We start from the raw sequence: 8,196 nt of genomic DNA on the forward strand, positions 1-8,196 counted from the left end.
AAGGATATCAAGAGAATGAAGCAAATTAGATAATAGAAGTAAATTAGAAAGTTATTTAAAATGGCATGCTCTTACTAAATCAAGAAAGAAAGAAAAATTAATTTCATGCCCCTTTAACCTCATCAATAGTACTAAACTGGGAGCTTATAAAGTAGTTTTTAAAAGGTTTTATACTGGATTTTTATATCAGTATCTGTTCATATTCTTCTTTATAGTATTGTCTATTACATACATTAATATGAAAATGGGTGTATACTGTCCCTTTAAGTTACTATTGTAGGTCAGGTTCTTTAATTTAGACTATAAAAGCATATTTGAGCAAATCAATATAGCACACACTAAAATTAACTGAACAAAAGCATTTGGTTTTAAAGAACAGGATACCAAATATATAGTACATCGTTTTCTTTCACCTTTCTCTAATTTTGCTATATACATTTTACAAAAACCTAAAAGAAATTTTTCCCTGAAGGTTTGAAACCAATTATACAAAGATTTTACAGTTGAAAAAAAAAGTCATTGCAAAATGATACTTTTGCAGTTACTATGCACAGACACAAAATGAAATTTATTTGATTGATATTTCTACTTCAAAGCAAAGGTCAGATTTTAAAATTCCTTCATGGTTTGCACTATTTAGAAAAAAAAAAAAAAAAGTCTTAGAAATATCTCATGCTATTAATGTTGAGATTTCCTGTGAAACCTGTTAAGATATCTTCAGACTGGAAAGGTTATACAAGTTTCCTAAAGACAAACTAAAGGTCAATATGAATATAATTGTCTTTTGAAGTTACCAAACAGAAAGTGAACAAATATTTTAACACTTCTCTTGAATTGTTCTATCTCTTTAAAGGTTACACAGAACTTAATCATTTCCAAATATTTGCCATCTATGGGGGAAAAAAAGTCAAAATTTGATTGTGTTGTATTTTTATGTTTGTTTTATACATTTCTTTCTTGCTGTCCACTTAAAGTGTTTCAGGTCTTTTAATATTGAATGGCAAGTGAATATGTAGTTATTGTATATACTACATGAACAAGAATATCTGCCCATCATATAACTGGTAAAGTTATGTAAAAATAAAAATAATGACCCAATATATGTGACACACAATATATCATAGTAAACCAGGAAGGTAAACTATATATGCGACTGGATGATGTCACCTCTAACCAATAGGAATAGAGGTCTGTCACAGTGGCAGGACCAAACATTCTCAGAGGAGAAGTCAGCATTTCAGTTTGCAATCACTACGATGACCTTACCACAAGTTTTTTTTTTCTTCAGCCCACAAAGTGTCTTTTTTTGTTTTGTGATTTTCATGAGTCCCTAAATGTATGTGGGTCCTAGGCACTGTGGGACTGCAAAAATAAATGGTTGTTTGATTTGTTTTGCTTTGCTATTTAACTAGCAACTGATTTTATTTGTGGTACCAAGTTTATGTTGAAATATACTTTGAAAGTAGCACTGTTGTGGTATTGGTGTCTGCCCATAAGAGGTAAATGCATGCCGGAAACTTTGCTACTTATGTCTAAGCATAAGCACCTGTTTGAGTCTTTTGATTATATTAAACCATTATTGCTAAGATGTGCCACTCGTGCACAGCCTCAGCCAGATAGTCTAGCTTGCTTCACATGTAGCCACTGATATTAGTATGTTTGAGACATTTTATTTATTTGTTGTAGTAACATGACAACTGAATAACCATTGAATTTTCACCAGATACAAAGGCCCAGATTGCAAGTGGAGCACTATTAGAGCACAAATTGGTATCACAAGTTCATGATAAAACAGATTTACCAGAGGTTTAGCACGGCTGACATCCCATTAATACACCTTATAAATTCAATGGCTATCGCAACCATGCTAAACATCACTCATACAGTAATACAAGTTTAAAGTTTATTATTGATATAAATGTTTAAAAATGGTATGTTGTATGTCATGGTGTTTGACTGGGAAGGGCCCCAAAGATAATTCTAAATATATATATATATATATATATATATGTGTGTATGTATACATGTGTAAATATGTGTATACATGTTTATTTATGTGTTTAATATGTGTAAATATGTATGTGCACACATATATACAGATATATACAACCCTCTACAGTTTAACATGTCTAGACTTTGGACCTTTGTACAGTATTATTAATACCTAGTTCATTCTGTTATGGTTTTATTGTTTTTGATTACTATGTCTTACATTTTTGTTTCACTCTTAAGCTTAATTGAAACTTACATTTTACAAATTTTCCTTACCTATTTTTTAAACACATACTTATGCCTAAACTTCATTAAGAACTGTCTGTGGATTTTGTTTCGAAAGGGTAACCCATTAAAAAAATTAGGTGTCCAAAGGGACAAGGAGGGACGATATTTACTGCTGACTGGCTCTCTATATCACAGACCTATAATGCTTATGTGTTTCTATGCCCCCAATTCTAATAAGCACATATTTTTTTTAAATATAGCAAATGTTCTCTTAGACAATAAAAAAGGGTGCCTAATTGTAGGAGGAGTCTTTTAACCTTTCTCTCGACCCTCTTTTAGATACATCATCAGGTAGGTCATCCATTCCTCTCCATCATCTTAAAACCTCAAAAGCAAGTTTGACTTCTTTAGTTTTACACAATGCCTGGAGAACGCACCATCCGAAACAAACAGAGTATATATTTTTCTTGCATCCCCATCAAGTATACACTAGATTAGATTATTTTTGTCTAGATGTCACCTCCCTATCTATAGTGAAATTATTCCCTATTCACCCCCGCACATGGGGGCATATGTATCAAGCTCCGTATGGAGCTTGATGCCCCGTGTTTCTGGCGAGCCTGCAGGCTCGCCAGAAACAGCAGTTATGAAGCAGCGGTCACAAAGACCGCTGCTCCATAACCTGTCCACCTGCTCTGAGCAGGCGGACAGACATCGCCGGAAATCAACCCGATCGAGTACGATCGGGTTGATTGACACCCCCTGCTGGCGGTCGATTGACCGCGAGTCTGCAGGGTGCGGTGTTGCACCAGCAGCTCTTGTGAGCTGCTGGTGCAATGCTGAATACGGCAAGCGTATTGTTCGCCGTATTCAGCGAGGTCTGGTGGACCTGATCCGTAGTGTCGGATCAGGTCCGCCAGACCTTCATAAATATCCCCCTTTGTCTGATCATGCTATTATTAAATGTTCATTAAAATGGCCAGGCATTCCAATCGAAGATTTTGTTTGGAGGTACAATGAATATTTAGTAACTGACCCCTTAGTTTTGGACAAAGTGAGAGCCTCCATACAACAATATTTTCTATTTAATTCCTTCCCTGATGTTAGTGTCCTGAATTTTGGGGAGGCTCAAAAATGTGTGGTACAAGTCAAATTGAAACAGACAGGTCATGTATGTTGCTCAACTCCATATCCACACACATTCTCCCTAAAATCCCACAATTTTAGCAGAATTGGACAATAAACAATACCAAACCTCTTAGTCAGGATGACAAAAAAAGGGTTTTACAAAAAAAATAATACTATTATGAAGGTTAAAACAAGCAAGGCCACCTCCTAGCTAGACAGATTAAAAAAGGAATAAAAAGTTGAACATATTTCAAATTAAAGATGAAACAGACATTTTTCATCAAAGACCATTGCCGAAAGTTTCCATCAATCTTATGAACGCCTATATAACATACATACCCCAGGGGATGATCCCTCTCACCACTTCCTACTTGAAAATGTAAACATGACAACACTTACTGCTAAGCAAAGAGATGGGCTCGATGAGCCTATCACCCCAGAAGAGCTAGACATTGTGATTAAGAATTCCCTAATGGCAAATCCCCAGGCACTGATGGGGTTTCACTCTCTTATTACACTACCTTTAAAGATATCATTTCACCCATTTGCTCTCTTATTATCATAGTGTGGATGAAAAAAATATTTCCCCCCCTCCACACCCCAAGCCCATATAGTTTTCTTGCCGAAGCCTATCAAGGACAACATGGCCATTTCCAATTATTATCCTATTTCACTACTAAACACTGAAATTAAACTCTAAGCAAATATTTTAGCTAATAGACTCATAAAGATCAAGTAGGCTTCATACCTTACAGAGAGGCTAAAGCTAACACCACCAGAGCTCTACACCTGATTACTTATGCTCAGTCTGCTAAAGTCCCAGTCCTCTTCTTTTCTACCGATCTGTAAAAGGCCTTTGACAGCATTAGTTGGCCTTTTCTCAACGCCACTCTCTGACATTTGCGCTTCGATGGGACAATATTAAATAGAATACTGGCCATTTATTTCTTGTCCAGAGCCAAAGTATGGTTGAATAAAGTGCTCTTTGACAATTTCAAAATCGCTAATGGTACAAGAAAGGGGTTCCTGCATTATTGAAAGTTATCAAAATCCAGACATATCTGGCTTACCAAAAAGTAAGGTTGAATATAATGTGTCCCTTTTTGTCGAGGATTATTCCATTTACACTATCTACCCTGAAACATTCTTTTAAGACCCTCCTCTTAGATTTACAACTTTTCACTAAAGTCTCAAATATCTTGATTAATTACTCGAATTCAGAAATTTTGAACATTGCTTTCGTGCTATATGAGGAAAGAGAAATTCGAGAATTTAGCCTCTTCCACTAGTGCCCTAAGTATTAAAAATATTTGGGTATACAACTAGCTACCTTTACAGAGAAACTATTTGAATTAAATGCCAATTAAAAATGCTATTATTAGAGCACTATCCTCATGGAGAAAGAAAAGACTGTCTTGGTAGGGCAAAATCAATGTTATTAAAATAAATGCCTTTCCTAGACTACTTTTTGCATTACAAACTTTGCCCATTCCCCTTCTTCCTTCTTAACCTCTATGCAAAAGGTATTTGGGGACGTCTTCTGGAATAGGGCGGAACCCCCTTATTAACAAACGTTCCAGGGAAATTACTGGGCCACTAGGCAGTCTGGGAGTTCCTAATCTAGAATTATATAAATTTGCCCTTTTCTTGAGTATAGTAGTTGATTGGCACATTCATTATGACCACAAACTCTGGACCCCACTTGAACATTACTTAAGTGTCACACTCCACCTGGGTACATTATGTTGGAACTCTCTAGGGGGCAAACAGGCTTTCCACTGTCAAACCCCTATAATAAATTAAACCTTTTCCATTTGGAATTTTTTTTATGTAAAGATCCAATTTCTGACCTCCAGACCTTATCTTGGAATGTATGCAATACAATATTTTTGCATTATTTGTACTGTACATCTTTTATTTCAATAAGGCTGGTTTTGGGGGAAACATTTTGTTTCTTTTTTTAATGTAAGTCTGATTTGATGTTAATCATACATGCAAACATAACCATATTATCGGTAAATTAAATTATTCAAATAACAATTTGGGTGTAAACAGTACACCTCTCAATCTATAATTTAGCTTACAAGTCACACGTTAAGGAATGTAAATACATCAGTAAATGTTTGCTGACATAATAGGTGTGGCTGCAATTACATAAAATGAGTAAGCAGGTGTATTGATGTAAGCAGAATGGCAAAACATTACTAGTGTATGGCTCCATAGCTCAGGGGTTAGAGCACTGGTCTTGTAAACCAGGGGTCGTGAGTTCAAATCTCACTGGGGCCTTGCTTGAAATGTTTTGACAATATGAAAAGATTTGGAAATACTAATCTAACTATTCACTGAAAGAGATTTGATATTTATACATTCATGTTGCACATAATAGTAGTCTTTGAGGGTTTTCTAATGCAGTGTTTCTCAATTTCAGTCCTCAAGGAGCCCTTATAGGCCAGATTTTAAAATGATATAAAACAATCTGTTTTATTTTTGTAATTAACAAACACTCAGCAGTGGGTTATACTTAATATAAATAATTGCAATCTGTGTTATACATCATTTTAAAAGGATTTCACCTTTTATTTATTTTTTTAACTCAATTTGTGCAGGGTACATTACTTCCTGTCACAGCCCTTCAAGTAGGCTGGGTCTCTACAGGAAGGAATATCTAGCTTGATGCAATAAATCTTCTAGAGTCATTCAAACTGGCTTAACCTCTTATCGACCAAGGGTAAAGAAAAAAGGTTGTTAACGACCAAGGACGTACCTTGTACTTCCTCAGGGGTTTTGAGTGCTGGAATCGCTTTCAGGCACTTTCTTGGTATTGTAAAAACCTAATCACTGAAGGGGGCGCTCAAGATGCAGTATAATCAATAATCTAGAACAAAAGTATATATGATGGGGCAATGTTAAGCTATCATGGATGATTATATACACAATAAAGGCAGAAAACAGTAAATTCTTAGATACTGTAGTGAAAATACACTTGCAATTGTGAAAAATTAGACAGTCCTTTATACGTTCTTCAAAGGATAATGATTGCTGTAGCGGATGCCTCCTCCTCACTGGATGGTCCAGGTGGTACTATATAAGATAAAACAGAATGGAGGGGCGCCTCATGTGTGGTATCATCTATTAATTAACAACGAGTCACAGAACTATTGCCAAATGGGTACTCACAAATTTGGAGAGCACACTTATGTGCTGGTAGGGGCGGGCTGCAGAATTAGAAAGGTGTGACAGCTCACCCACTTGAAGGCGCTCTTGGCGTAAGATGGTGGTGCTATAAGGGAGACAAGAAATACGGGCACCACATGTGCAGACTATTAATGGTACAACCACAACAGATTCCTTAATGTGGAGGGTACTCACATATTCCAAGAGCACATCAATGTGCTTGTAGAAGCAGGCTGCAGATTGGTAGAGGTGTGGTAGCTCACCCAAACTCTAGGTATCTTGATATTTGTATGATAATGTGTTCCCTCAGGTGCTGGGCTGGTCTCTCATAGGTGAACAATGGCAGATGGTGGGTAGAAATGAATCCACTCAAAGGATAAAAGATATATCCAAATTTATTTAAAAAAGCATAAAAGTTTAAAAACAACAGCACAATGATTGCTGATGAGAGTGGATAACAGGGTGTCCAATAATCACCCAATCATGCAACGCGTTTCACAGTTCACAGACTGTTTCATCAGGCATAAAAAATCATAATAAATCATGCTACCCTTCACTGCCTTATATACCTCACTAATGAACAGAACAAAACACCTCCTCTCGATATTGAGGCATCGTGCAATACCCACTAGTAAGCAACCGATGAAGAGAGGGCCACTCTGTGGCCCTCTCTGCATCGGCCAGCGATTGTGCCAACCATTGTTGGCGTGGGAGGGATAGGAGGGAGACGGGTGGGCGGCCCATCGCTAAAGGGAGCTTGAGGAGGGCAGGAGGAGGGCGGGAGTGGGTGTGTGAGGGGCCGGAGGGGGATGTGAGAGGGGCGGGAGCGGGTGGGACCGCTACTCTACTGAAAAGATTTGTGAGGAGGAAGGAGGGAGAGGGGGTATAAGTTCTGGGAGGAGGAGGGGAGGATATTGAGGGGGGGCAGCTACACTACAGAAAAAATGGGTTTATTACAAAAAAAAAATTGCCAGTACCTAAGATGGCCGCAAGTAGGTAGAGGGGGGGTTAGAGAGCTGTTTGGGGGGGTTCAGGGAACAATATTAAAAAATTATAAAAGAAAAAAAGCCTTTTATTTTTGTACTGGCAGACTTTCTGAGAGCTGTTTGAGAGGGATTAGAGAGGGATCATGGGGTGGGATGTGTCAGGTAAGAGGGTAATCTGTACACTAAAGTTAAAATAACCCGACAAGCTACCTAATTAACCCCTTCACTGCTGGGCATAATACAAGTGTGGTGCGCAGCAGTATTTAGCGGCCTTCTAATTACCAAAAAGCAATGCCAAAGCCATATATGTCTGCTATTTCTGAACAAAGGGGATCCCAGAGAAGCATTTACAACCATAATTGTTTGTAAATTAATTTTGGTGAAAAACCTAAAGTTTGTGAAAAAGCTACCTTTTTTTTTTATCGCATATAGCGGCGAAATGGTGGCATGAAATATACCAAAATGGGCCTAGATCAATACTTTGGGTTGTCTACAAAAAAATATATAGATGTAAAGGGTTATTCAGGGATTCCTGACACATATCAGTGTTGCAATGTAACTTTTGCTAACTTTGAAAAAAAAAAATGGTTTAGAAATAGCAAAGTGCTACTTGTACTCATTGCCCTTTAACTTGCCAAAAAAGCAAAGAACATGTAAACATTGGGTATTTCTAAACTCAGGACAAAAT

At 37.1% G+C, this 8,196-nt stretch overlaps 1 non-coding gene across 1 annotated transcript; it reads left to right on the forward strand.

Moving 5' to 3' along the window:
* Positions 1 to 5,561: 5,561 nt before the first annotated feature.
* TRNAT-UGU (transfer RNA threonine (anticodon UGU)) lies at positions 5,562 to 5,634 on the forward strand. Its single transcript has one exon. It is a non-coding gene; the product is annotated as a tRNA-Thr (tRNA).
* Positions 5,635 to 8,196: the final 2,562 nt, after the last annotated feature.

Source organism: Bombina bombina, chromosome 5 (genome assembly GCF_027579735.1).
Source record: "Bombina bombina isolate aBomBom1 chromosome 5, aBomBom1.pri, whole genome shotgun sequence".
NCBI classification, from domain to species: domain Eukaryota; kingdom Metazoa; phylum Chordata; class Amphibia; order Anura; family Bombinatoridae; genus Bombina; species Bombina bombina.